This window comes from Rhinopithecus roxellana, chromosome 8, assembly GCF_007565055.1.
Source record: "Rhinopithecus roxellana isolate Shanxi Qingling chromosome 8, ASM756505v1, whole genome shotgun sequence".
In the NCBI taxonomy this organism is placed as follows: Eukaryota; Metazoa; Chordata; class Mammalia; order Primates; family Cercopithecidae; genus Rhinopithecus; species Rhinopithecus roxellana.
In genome coordinates this window covers 90,903,049-90,916,801 of record NC_044556.1, presented here as the reverse complement: position 1 = coordinate 90,916,801, position 13,753 = coordinate 90,903,049, and the positions used below count along the sequence as shown (strand labels likewise).

Sequence of the window (13,753 nt, the reverse complement as noted above, 5' to 3'; positions counted from 1 at the left end):
ATCCCATAGGGACCCACAGCTCAGGGACAGCCCCTGTGGACCCTCATGTTCGGCGGGGGGGGGGGGGGTCTCCTGACCTAATCCCCAGCTCTCAAGTCCTGGCCATCATGTATTTTGGGGACCACCAAGCACTGGCTGCTGATGGCCACCAAGAAGGCAGAGAATGGGCTGATCATGGCAGCCTCAGGCCTGGGCCCTGACCCCAGGGAAACAGCTGGTTAGTTCTGATTTGGACTGAGCATTAACAACAGGTCAAGCCATGTGCACAAGTGTTCTCTTCAATCCAGTTCAGCAGGAGGCTGGGGGACCCAGTGCAGCCCCCACACCAGCCATGCACAGTGGTTCCAGCAGTGTGGGGTGGGGAGCAGGGAAATGCCCCGCACTCAGCCAAAAGTTGACCCCTGACCTGTTCACCCACCCTGCACAGGGACCCCAGACTTCAGGCAGAGGCAGGCAGTGGAGTTGTCATCTCCTGGGATCCCATCCAGGGCCCACAGAGGCCTGAGAAAGCCCTGCAGGGGCTAAGCTGGGGAAGTCAGGCAGGGACGGGGGAGGGGGAAGGCAAGTGAAGGGCAACATGCAACCGGGCATGACTGGCACTAAGACTTCAGGGTCTAGCCGGCCTTGAAAAGGTGACAAGAGGACAGAGGCCAGACGAGCCCCTCCACACCCCAACCAGCTGCCAGGCACACATGGTGCCCCTCACTTCCCCAGAGATCCCAGGAAGGGCTCTTAATCAACACAATGGGGGCCCCACCTGCAACCACACATGCAGTGGTGTCCACACATATCAGAGAATGAAACTCCTGCTGTGCTGATGTGGGGGACGAATATCCCTGCCCCCGTATTCCCCAGCTTCATCCCCACATGGTGCTGAGCTTGGGGTGCCCAAGCCAACAGCCCACTGATGCAGCACCCTAGGGATGCTGTGTCCTGAAGGGAACTGCGGGGCCTAGGGGGCATTTCACAGAGCATCTCCCTGTCTTTGTCATTCACCGGCCCTCTGCCTCAGTTTCCTCCACTATGACGCAAGGGAGAAATCCCACCCCACAGACCTGGGGACCCAGCGAGGCCACCACACCAGGTTAAATGGCTGCAGTGTACAAAAGCCGGGCTGAGAGTCCCTGCCCGAGGTATCTCGCCCTGGGACTGAGGTCCATTAGTCCATGGCCAGGACAGCCTGTCGGAGAGGGCTCCCAATTCCAAGTCCCTGCAGTTGAGACCCCCAGCGCACTGGGGGCGGCACAGGGTGGGGTGGAGTGGAACGACACCCCATCATAAGAGCCCTGGGCAGACCTTAGAGAACAAGCATTAAACTGACACTAGAGTCTGAAGCCAGCTCCGCCTAAATACTTGGGTTTGGGGTAATATGAGAGCCGGGGTCAGGGAACAAAGCGTTCTGGTTTTAGGTCCACAGGAAGATCTGTGAAGCGCTCTTGGATAGAGCACACGTTGCCAGGCATGTGCTTGAAAAGAGCCTAAGAAGAGGGGGCGCCAAGAAGGAACCCCGACGCCTAGGGAGAGTCCATCCTTAGTTTCCTAAGCCAGAAAAACAAAAACAAAAACAAATCCATGGGCCAGGGGGGCTAATGGGGCTTTACTGGGACTATGTGGTCTAATCCTCCAAACAACCCTGCCATAGCAGCCCATCAGTTCTCTGAGACAGGTGAGGAACCTGAGGTCCCAGGAGGACACCCAGAAAGTCTAGGCGGAGCCCCCTAGGCCCCTACACCTCCCCTCGTGGCAGCTCCAACCCCAGCTTTTTAACTAGTAAGTCACTCGGGCAGCTGGGCCACTCCCGCTCCCCCTCGCGGGAAAGCAGCTTCGCGCTGCCGCCTGGCTGGGGACAGGGGCGCCGCCTCCCGCGGCTCCGGAGCTGACCGCCACCAGGGGGCGCGTCTGCGGGGTCCCGGAGCCGGGCGGCGCGTGTGCAGCGGTCAGAGCACCCGCTCCTGCCCTCGCCGCGGCCTCTGTCAGGACGCCGACGCTCCGCCGGACCCTGCCCTCCAGCGGGGCTGCGGCCTCGCCGCCTGCAACAGCCGCTCCGCCTGGCATTTGACGCGCTCCCCGGGGCAGAGGCCGCGGCGTCCTCAGGCTCTGGCAGCAGCCTGCGACCCCCACGCTAGGCTCCAGCCCAGGCAGAGGAGGGCGCTGCTCTCCCGGGAGGGCGACCGGTCACCTGGGCCAGGAGGGCGGCGCAGGGGCGGAAGCGGCTGTCCAGGCCCCTACTTGCGACTTCTTCGCCCTTTGGCCGGCCCGGCCGCGTTGCCTAGGGCTCCAGGGCCGCCTGGCGCCGGCCTTTCCCCGCGCCGCGGTCCCTCCGGTCCCTGCCTGGCGGCTGCGGAGCCCTCCCCGGACAGGGGTCATAAACTCTCCAGAGAGGGAAGTGGCGCCCTCGTGGGGTCGTCACGGAGATCGCTCGAGATCCGAGCCCACTGGGTGCCTCGGACCCTTCCTTCGCCGGCCCGGCCCGGTGCCCAGACCTGGCGGTCGCTGGCGCCTGGCCCGCTGCGTGGGTCTTCCGGGAGCTAGCTGCCCACCCAGTGCTGCGGCCTCGGCTCCCGCGTGCGCGCTCTGGTGGGTCCTTGCTAGGGGCGACCCTGTGGGCCAGCTGCCCACGCCCAGTCCCCAGACCGCGCCCAACCTGGCTCCCTGGGCTAGGGTACTGGCTCCTCCTAGGGGCCGTGGGACTGGGAGACGGGCGTTAGGGGAGACGGTGGGACCGAGGGCAGCCCTTGCTGTGTGCACAACGAGGTCGAGCGCAGGCCTCTGTTGCACAGCGTGCGGCTTTTGCTGGGACTGTGCTGGGGCTCAGAGGGTGGTATCGGTGCGGGAGGCGATGTCGGGGAGGCTTCACCACAAAGAGGCCGGGGAGCTGACCCCTGGGGTGTGAACAGGTCTTCTTCAGGTGGAAGAGGGCAGGACCGAATTGCAGGTGGAGACAACTGTGTTTTCGCACACCTGGGGGTGAAGGGGACGCAGCCTGTCTACTTGACCAGTGAAATGCAGGAGACTACCCCAGAAGCAGCGGGTTTACTGCTGCATTGATTAAGCAAGTCTGGAACAAACATGTAGCTAAGCTGCGAGTTCTGTGCCAGGGGTCCTAACACCCATTCCCCCAGGAAAACACAGCTTTGGAGGTTGGGTGTTTGTCAGGTCTCAGAATGGAGAGCAAGGGCCAGAGACACCAGGCAGGGGGAACCCACCCTGGGGCTCTGAGGGACGACGATGTGGGGAGCTGGTGGCAGAGCCTTAGCTGGCCCAAGGTTGCATGGTGGGGACACATTCAAGGCATCGCAGGGAGTGGTGACCTTTGTTCCCAGAATGTCCCAGCCTGGCCTCCTGGTCCAGCCAGCAAGTAGTGAGTGCTACTCTGCAAAGACTCTGGGGGTGCCTGGACCCCCCCATCACCAAACATGATTGGTGACTTCTGTGTTCATCCTCACAAGAAGAGGGATTTTCTCTCACTTTCAGGCAAGCCCAGGAAAGTCAGGGGCCTATGTGAGCCAAAGAGGAGAGAAGGCGATGCTTTAACCCATTGTTTCTGCCCCACCTGGCTTGTGGCCTTGGGGACTTGATTTGCACCGCAGGATAAAGGGCAATGAAAGCCCCTTCCTGACTGGCTTCTCACTCCACTCTGACCAGCCCACTGCACAGCGCCCACCCTGAAGCTCCAGGTACAGAGGCTGGGCTGGCTCTGGGCTGACCTCAGGGCCTTCTGATGGCTCCAACCCTCGGGATGCCTCATGCTCACCCTTTGGTACCCACCTGACAGCTCAGCATGTCTGCTGTATGCCATCCTCAATGCCTGCTCTAGACAAGCCCAAGTCCCCCAGAAGTGGCAGAGGGAACTGACCTGGGAACTAAGTCCCGGCTCACTGAATCCCAAGTGGGCTGTCCAGCCTCCCCCTTAAGGTCGAAGTCCCAGGCAAGTTCCCTCCAGGGATGTGATCCCAGGGGCCACAGCAGCACATTCTGGCCTAACCTATTCACTACTTAATTAAACAGTTTCTGAACAGGCCAGGATGGGCATGGGCACTGACATTAATCCCCTTTCTCTGTGAGGGGGCTGGGTTGGGTTTGCCATCCTAATGTCTTTGTGGAAAGAGTTGGCAGGTGGAGCAAGTCTCAGGGGCCAGCTATAGGACAGGGAACCGAGGATTCACCTCTGCTGGAACCCTGTGACACCCCTGCAGGCAGGAGGGGCCAATGGAGGTCTGGGCACCTCTCCCAGCTTGGTGTTCACAGCCCCTCCCTGGCCCACTCCCTCTACACCTGCACCTGCTGGTCTCTGGGAGGGGAGCATCCATCCATCTGCGCGTAGCTTTCTGCTCCATTTCCATGAGGATGGTCTCCTTGATAGAATGCCCAGTAGGGTGTCCTGAGCCTGTGCTGGCTGTTTGCTAAGTGCCAAAGTCAGTGAGAGGGACTTGAAAACTCAAGACTTATTAACATTATTTTCTGTACTTTATGCCTTCAGGATTGACTTTTTCCTTAAAATGTGTAAAAACAAATATTGAAATTTCTATCTTTTATAAAATTTGGATTCTGTCATCACATGGACCTTTCATTTTCCTGAAATTTATTTTTATATATGTATGTCAAACATTGAATTTTTGTTTTCTTCTTTACTGAAATTGTGAACTGTTTTAGAGGCCAATTAAAAAAAAATCCTTCACAAACATTAATAAAATGTAGTAATTTATTTAAAATGTTTTTATACTTTTTCCTTTTTTTTTTTTTTTTTTTTTTTTTTGAGACAGAGTCTTGCTCTGTCACCCAGACTGGAGTGCATTGGCCCCATCTTGGCTCACTGCAACCTCTGCATCCCAGGTTCAAGCGATTCTCCTGCCTCAGCCTCCCAAGTAGCTGAGATTACAGGTGCTCGCCACTATGCCCAGCTAATTTTTGTATTTTTGGTAGAGACAGGGTTTCACCATGTTGGTCAGGCTGGTCTCAAACTCCTGACCTCGTGATCTGCCCACCTCGGCCTCCCAAAGTGCTGGGATTACAGGCGTGAGCCACCGCACCCAGCCTATACTTTTTAAAGATATGAATAATTGCATTAAAGACTTTATATTACTTGTATGAATTTACATTTTTCCACAATCTTGAAAAATATTTTAGCTAGGTCTGCAATTCCAAATTGACACATATTTAACCTACAACCTTAAGCTTATTATCTATTGATATATCAATTTCATGAAGAAGTTGAGAAACAAGATTAAAATCTATTGCTCCATAATTTGCATTTTATATTTCAATGAGTTAAATTCATTTCTTTTATTTTAGTGTTAACATTTTCATTTATGATGTTTTTAGATATGTATACCTTTTGTGTTTTTCTTGGTCGATATTTGATGAGCATTTATTTCATTATTCTTTAAAATGTTTAAACATGTCTTATTTTCTACTATTTTCTCTGTTTACTTAAATGTCTGTTTTGAAAATTCATTAGGAATTAGCCCTTTCATTCCATTTTCAATTTATTTTCACCTCTATTTTATATTTTCTATTCATTTTTCTTCTTGTCCTGACACCTAAGTGTTGATTTCAGTTCATTCTTTTACTCATATTTTAGCTCATATTTTTTACCTTACCTGTATCCCTCTAATTTCTGTAAACATTTCTAATTACATATGTATTTTCTATACCTAATACACTACTTTGGAATTCCTTGAGGCCTCATTGTATAGGGGTGCTCTGGTTTTGTTGTTGTTATTCCTGAATAACATTGACTTCAGTGCTCTTCATTTTGCATGTTTAAAAATATTAGATTGTTTGATTATATTTAACAGGTCTTAACTGATGTGCTGTTAAGTACTTTGGGTTTGCTTGAGCTTTGGGTTGGAGAATTTTCCTCCACAGGAGATTGTCTTGGATTCTTCTGTTTCTCCCTCAATATCCACCTGGAAAACATTTGAATTAATTTATATTCACTTAAATATTTCTGTGCAAAAACTGTGTACAGAAGCCCCAAAGTAACAGTGGGCTGCCTTCCTTCTCAAATCAGCCAAGGCATAGCCTGAGGAGCTTCACTGTTTATCTTCCTTTGACTGCAGTCTGACTATTCTAGGCCATTTTTCTTAGACTTGTGGAACTTTGAGCCTTTTGCTTTAGTTAGGCTGGTCAGTTTCTTCTCCCCTTCACTGGTGTTGCTGTAGCATTGTATCCATGCCCAAATGCTGTTAAAACCCAACAAAGGGTGCCCCTATTATGACTGCACCATCATGGGCAGCCCCATCCTGCCAGCTATGCTCTCATCCTCCCTCCTTTCTGCCACCTGTGCTTCTTTCTTCACTTTCATTCCCCACTTAGGAATAATTTGCCCAGTTGAGTACATATTCTGTTGTCCAGCATTTATGGTGGTTTGTAGTGGAAAATATTTTTAGAATATGTGGATTTTTGGAATATTTCCTCCCAATGCCCAGATAGCCACACTTGATGGAGGAATTATTTCTCAGAATACTGCATACAATCGCCTTTGGAAGGAGCATATATCCCCAGCAAAAGCTCTGATTTTTTGAAGTCTGTATTGTATGTTATTTCCAGGAGAATACAGCAATGATGATAATGTTATTAAATTAATGAAATATGAGATGCTGTTATGCCTAACATAAGGATTTTATTGATCATGTCTTTTGGCTGAGGAGAATATTCCTGTCTTGTTGGAATTATTAATAATTAGACTGTAATTGCTAATAAGTCAGAAGAATTAGGAACACCAAGTTTCAGTCTTCTCAAGAGCACTCCTCTTATTAAATTTGAACTTTTACCTTTATCATGTGCAAAAGAAATATTTTTAGAGAAGTATTTAATGTTTTCCAGATGGATATATTACTGTTATTAGTTATCATTTTATTGTTAATTTTTAAAAGCATAGAGTTGGAAGTATCAATATGTTTTTCAATATACCTTAGTGGAATTTATTTAAATTAAATTTTCATGGATGTCCTGTAGGAGGTTGAGGAAGTTATTTATATTGCTAGATTTCTGGGAGATTTATCAGGAATGAGTGTCAGACTTTGTCAGATGTCCACTGAAATAATCATGGTTTTTTCCTTTGTTCTATTAATATGGTGTGTTATACTGATTGATTTTTAAATTTGTATTTGTAAGATAATTCCACTTGGTTATGTTGTCTAACATTCTTTTCTAATTTTCTTTCATTTTTATTAGAGTTGAGGCCTTTGTCACCCAGGTTGGGGTGGAGTGGCAGTCATAGCTCACTATAGTCTCAAACTCCTAAGCACAAGTTATCCTGCCACCTCAGTCTCTTAAGTAGCTGGGAGTACAGGTGTGCACCACCATGCCAGGCTTGTCTAACATTTTTATGTGTTGCTGAATCCAGTTTGCTAGAGTTTTTGAAGATTCCTGTCTTCATTCATGAGGAATAATGATCTGCACATTTATTTTCTTGTGATGCTTTTTTCTGATTTGTTATCTGGGTAATACTGGTCTCAAAAATGAATCGATGTTTTCCTTCTTCTCTGTTTTGCAAGTGTTTGTGATGCATTGGTTATTCATTAAGTGTTTAATGGAATTCACTAGTGAAGCTATCTGAGCCTGAGCTTTTCTCTATGTGAAGAGTTTTCATTAGTTTCATCTCTTTACCTGTTGTATGAGTATGCATATATTCTATTTCTTCTTGAGTTTACTTTTCCAATTTGTGTATAGCAGCGAATTTGTTTCTAATTTGTAGTATTTCATGCTTCTAGGTTTTCATGGCAGTTGAGATGTAAGAATAAAAATAATTTTGGGAGAAGGAAGCTGTGGGACAATCCATGAATAACCCAACATCTGTTACGGGAAGGAGAAGATTGTTTTCCTTGCTGTACTTAATAGTCACATTTATAGTGTGAGACAAATGTAATGTTGTATCTAAATAGAACTAGAAAAATGTGCCATTTGTCATGGCATTTAATCAAGATGGCAGTCTGAGCCTACCTCCTCTCTTTTATTAATATGTAGACAGAACACCAACATAAATTTGAATAAGGACAAACAAAATGTTAGCAAATGAAGAGTGATATGAATGGGTTAAAATGTGATGAAACAGAGCGGTGAATATTTACATAGAATCCATGATGTATTAGGCACTATTTCAAGCTATTTGCACATACAGTTTTAATACCAATGACATTAAAATATATAACACAAAAATTCATATAAATAAAAATTACAACATTGAGAAAAATAGGTGACACTAAAACTGTCATAGAAATACACTTTTATATAAAACAAACAAATTAACATCAAGTATTAAATAAACTTTAGAAAGTTTGATTACTAATCAGATGAACAAGTGATTAGCCTTTTTAGCCAGGAAAAAAGGCATACACATTATTTTCAAATTCCAGAGACAAATATTTTAAATATTGAAGTTTAAGACCTAAAAATGTATCACTGATTTCATGGAAGTAGATATTCAACAGGTGATATTTTCTAGGCTCTGTGAAATTACATCAGAAAATGTAAATTAGAATATAACCCATAAATAATATCTAGCCACATACAAAGTAATTGAAGATCAGTTTAAATAACTATTGGATTGAGAAATAGAGACTGAGGTAAATTTACAGGGTCAGTGAGGATCTAAGGAGGAAGCATTGACACTGTAGCCTAAGGACCTGGTATTGCAGAACAGATTCTACCAATGCTAACTTACTACTATAGAGAAAATATTGATTATGTTCATGTGCAGGTGCTATTCATGAAGAAAGGGATTAGAACTTCAGAAATGTGTTCAAAATACATCCCTACGTTGACATATTAATGAAGTAATCACATTCTACACATAACTACTCCATATGGAATATTGGGGAGGGGGTATTCCAAATAAAGAAACTGAGGATTTCTCATGAGAACTCAGTATCTGCTAGAAAATATCTAAGTAAAATATTTTACTTATGTGGACAGTGTTGATGTTTGTGCATCAAAAGTTTTGAGAATCCCTAAAATGTACAATGGAGATGAGGAGAAAATATCAGAGTTCCCCAGGACAAGAAATGAGGCAAGAAGAAATTCAGAGGAGTTATGAATGTGAAAAGCCAATGGCTGGTCACACAGCAGCATTGAAAGTCTTGTGCCAGGCGAACTAGAATAAATATGTAAACATACAGATTGAAAATATTTACAATATTATATCTCCCTGATGTGAGAATTATAAAGATTGAAGCATACAAGAAAGTAAGCTACCAGAATTTAAGCTACCAGAATAAATTAGATTACACATAAATTTCTGACATTGAAATAGTCATAAATATTTAAGTCAATACAGTGGGAAAATAAGAAACTGGAATAATGTTGAAAAAGCAAAAATCTTTAAATTTGAAAAGCATATGTGAAAAGAGCCAAGGATATTGAACAACTGAAAAATAAGGTATAGAATTTGAATATACATATTTGAATATTCATCATATGAATATACATCGTATTAACTTTGTAAGAGCTGCTGAGAGGAATAGTGCACTGGGAGATTAAGCAGAACAAATCTATAGTGAAAAATGTAAACTGACATATAAATATAGATAAATAAACACTAGCATGCACAGTGTTCAAAAAGAGATAAATAAATATAAATATTGATGCAGAAATAATAAACTACTACTGCACAGTAAAAAAGGGAAGGAAAACTAGAGAAATACATATCTGAAAAAAACAGATTTTACATCATAAATGTTATTTACTATATGGTCAAAATTATCACAAATGATATTTTTTATTCCATTCAATGTTTTCTTGATTTTTTACACTTTTTAAATTTTTAGTTTACAAGATGTCAAACACTGAAAATGTTTTCTTGATTAATTCTATCTTGAAATTTTAGAAATACAGTCACATTATTTTCTACACCAAATTATATATACATATATAGATATATACACAAACACACACACACAAACACACACACACACAGCGCACCAGCACATTCATAATCACCCATTTAGAATGGCCATTATCTATACTACCATAGTATGGGGCTCACTATTTAGAAAATACTTTTTGTAGTTCTATATCTCTTGCCTAATATTTATCAAGCAGAAGAGTGATAGTCATATAAAAATACCTCATGAGTGTTTGTATATCTGAACTAAATTTTATTTTAAAGAAGAGAGTCACGAAATGGAAAAATATTTAAAAAACGAACAGACTCCCTCACATCACAGCACCCAGACTGCTTCTCAGTCTCTCTTTTACGTTTAAGGACTCTTGTAATTACATTAGGCTAAACTTGCAATTCAAGTTAATATTCTTATTTTTGAGTCAGCTGATCATCAACCTTTATTTCACCTGCAGCCTTAATTCTGCTTTGTCACATACCATGATACACGGCTAGGCCCTGGGAGTGAGACATAGGCATCTTTTATGGCATTATTTCACTTACCACAGGGCTGATTAACTACATCTCCTTAAAATAATTCTGGTTCTTTTCAAGTTTTGTTTCTATCCCAGGGAAGTATGTAAACTTTTTTTTTTTTTTTTTCTATCTCAGGATGAAATTGCTAAAATCCAGCTCTCAATGTTAGAGGACACAGACTACCTTTTTCTACTTTATGATATCAATGAATTTGCATTAAATTAATTCCATGGCATTCCCTTTCTTAAGACTTTATACAGGAATACTTTCTCATGCCTTGGAAAAATACTAATTTCTCTAACAGTAAAGATAATTCTCCATATCTTAAGCAAGATATCTCTGTATCAGAACCCTTTATAGACATATAATTTCACTGAATAATTTTGCAATTACTCTCTCATGTTACTGTCATGGATACATTCATGTAAGTGCAATATATTAGGAAAGTGATTCATATATGGTGAATTTATATAGATTCATATATATGCATATACACACTGTGTATAAGTCATATCCCATAAAGAAATAATGAAATTAGATAAAATAACATAGGTAAAAATTTTATTTTTTTCTCTCTTCATGGGGTAACCAGATCACACACTCTAATTCATGCCACACATTCTCTAAATGTTTACTACATATTGCAAAACGGTGTATCTGGTAAATTATCAAATGTGTTTTTATGAGATTTTTGAGGGTATTTATACTAAGTCTTGAGGAAAGAAAAGTAGTTTTCATAAACTAGGATTGAAAAATAAAATATAAGGGGATTCAGGGGATCATAGTGGATGGAAGGCAGGACTAGATTGCAGCTTCAGACAGAGCAACATGCAGAGGCTTGCATTGTGAATTTTAGCTCCAGGTCAACTGCAAGAACAAACCATTAATTCCGAGAGGACCCACAGACCCTCTGAAGGAAGTGGACTGCCCCTGCAGGACCCAGGAGACACCCCAAATACTGTGAGTGCCCCAACTGCGGAAGTGGGAAAGGGAGACCCTCCTCTCCTGAACACATATCCCCACTGAAGATCTGTTTGCAGGAGAAGTTTCCGACTTTACCTGGAGCTGAGTCAAATTAGAGAGGTGAGCAAAATACAGGGGTAGAGGAAGCAGCAGAAAGGTCCTGGGAGCTTGCTAGGTCCCCAGGCAAGCCCATTTCTGTCTGGCACCACAGAGCTCTATCTGGAGGGTGGCCAGAGGAGCAGGGGATAAAACTGCACAGGGAGAAGGAATTCTCTAGCTGAACTTTGTAACAATTTGAACCTGGCAAGAAGCCTCCTGGCCAGAACTCAGGGGAGGGTGCGAATCTGGTGTGCAGACTCCACAGGCAGGGGAACTACTAAAGCCCTTTTCTTTCACAACTGGGAGGCAGATATCCGTGGCAAATTTTCAAGCCCTTCTCGCCCTCAACCTGGAAACAGACACTGGGCTGTTGGGGGCATGGTGGAGGGCAGTGGGAATGAGACCCGCTCTTCAGTTTGTGTGGGAGCTGGGTGAGCCCTGTGACTGCCAGCTTTCCCCCACTTCCTTGATAACCTGCATGACTCAGCAGAGGTGGCCATACTCCTCCTTGGTACACAGCTCCAGTGACCTGGGAATCTCGCCCCCATTCTCCACAGTAGCTGCAGCAAGACCTGCCCAAGGAGAGTCTGAACTGAGATATGCCTAGCCCTGCCCCCACCTGATGGTCCTTCCCTACCCATCCTGGTAGTGGAAGACAAAGAACATATAATCTTGGGAGTTCTAGGGGCCCCGCCTACTACCGGTCCTTCTCCACACTACTACAGGTGATGCTTTCTGGAAAGCGCCACCTTCTGGCAGGAGGCCAACCCACACAAATATAAGCATTAAACCACAAAAGCTAAGGACCCTCACAGAGTCCATTGCACCCTCCACCACCTCCACTGGAACAGGCGCTGGTATCCACAGCTGCAAGACCCATAGACGGTTCAGATCACAGGACTCTGTGCAGACAACCCCCAGGACCAGCCTGAAGCTGGGTAGACACACTGGGTGGCTAGACCCAGAAGACTGACAACAATCACTGCAGTTCGGCTCACAGGAAGCCACACCCATAGGAAAAGGGGGAGAGTACTACATCAAGGGAACACCCCATGGGACAAAAGAATCTGAACAACAGTCTCCAGCCTAGGCCTTTCCTTTGACAGAGCCTACCCAAATGAGAAGGAACCAGAAAACCAACCCTGGTAATATGACAGAACAAGGCTTTTCTATACCCCCAAAAAATCACACTAGTTCACCACCAATGGGTCAAACCAAGAAGAAATCCCTGATTTATCTGAAAAAGAATTCAGGTTAGTTATTAAGCTAATCAGGGAGGGGGCCAGAGAAAGGAGAAGCCCAATGCAAGGAAATCCAGAAAATGATGCCAGAAGTGAAGGGAGAAATATTCAAGGAAATAGATAGCTTACAGAAAACACAATAAAAATTTCAGGAAAGCTTGGACACACTTTTAGAAATGCTTGAAATGTTCTGGAAAGTCTCAGCAATAGAATTGAACAAGTAGAAGAAAGAAATGCAGAGCTCGAAGACAAGGTCTTCAAATTAACCCAATCCAATAAAGAGAAAGAAAAAAGAATAAGAAAATATGAACAGAGCCTTCAAGAAGGCTGGGATTATGTTAAACAATGAAACCTAAGAATAATTGGTGTACCTGAGGAAGAAGTGAATTCTAAAAGCCTGGAAGACATATTTGGGGAAATAATCAAGGACAACTTTCCTGGCCTTGTGAGAGACCTAGACATCCAAATACAAGAAGCACAAAGAACACCTGGGAAATTCATCACAAAAAGATCTTAGCCTAGGCACATTGTCGTCAGGTTATCTAAAGTTAAGATGAAGGAAAGAATCTTAAGAGATGTGAGACAGAAGCACTAGGTAACCTATAAAGGGAAACTAGTAAGATTAACAGCAGATGTCTCAGCAGAAACCCTACAAGCTAGAAGGGACTGGGGCCCTATCTTCAGCCTCTTCAAACAAAACAATGATCAGCTAAGAATTTTCTATCCAGTGAAACTAAGCCTCATATATGAAGGAAAGATACAGTCATTTCAGATAAACAAATGCTGACAGAATTCGCCATTACCAAACCAGCACTATAAGAACTGCTAAAAGGAGCTCTAAATATTGAAACAAATCCTGGAAACACATCAAAACAGAACCTCTTTAAAGCATAACTCGCACAAGACATGTAAAACAAAAATACAATTAAAAAGCAAAAACAAAAAACAATAACAAAGTACACAGGCAACAAAGAGCATGATGAAAGCAATGGTGCCTCATATGTTAATACTAACACTGAATGTAAATGGCCTAAATGCTCCACTTACAAGATACAGAACTGCAGCATGGATAAGAACTCACCAACCAACT

At 44.2% G+C, this 13,753-nt stretch overlaps 1 long non-coding RNA gene across 1 annotated transcript; it reads left to right on the top strand.

The window, feature by feature from the left end:
• The first annotated feature begins 1,630 nt into the window (after positions 1–1,630).
• LOC115899247 lies at positions 1,631–7,489 on the top strand. The gene is made up of 3 exons (XR_004058966.1): positions 1,631–1,666; positions 3,475–3,677; positions 7,182–7,489. It is a non-coding gene; the product is annotated as an uncharacterized LOC115899247 (long non-coding RNA).
• Positions 7,490–13,753: the final 6,264 nt, after the last annotated feature.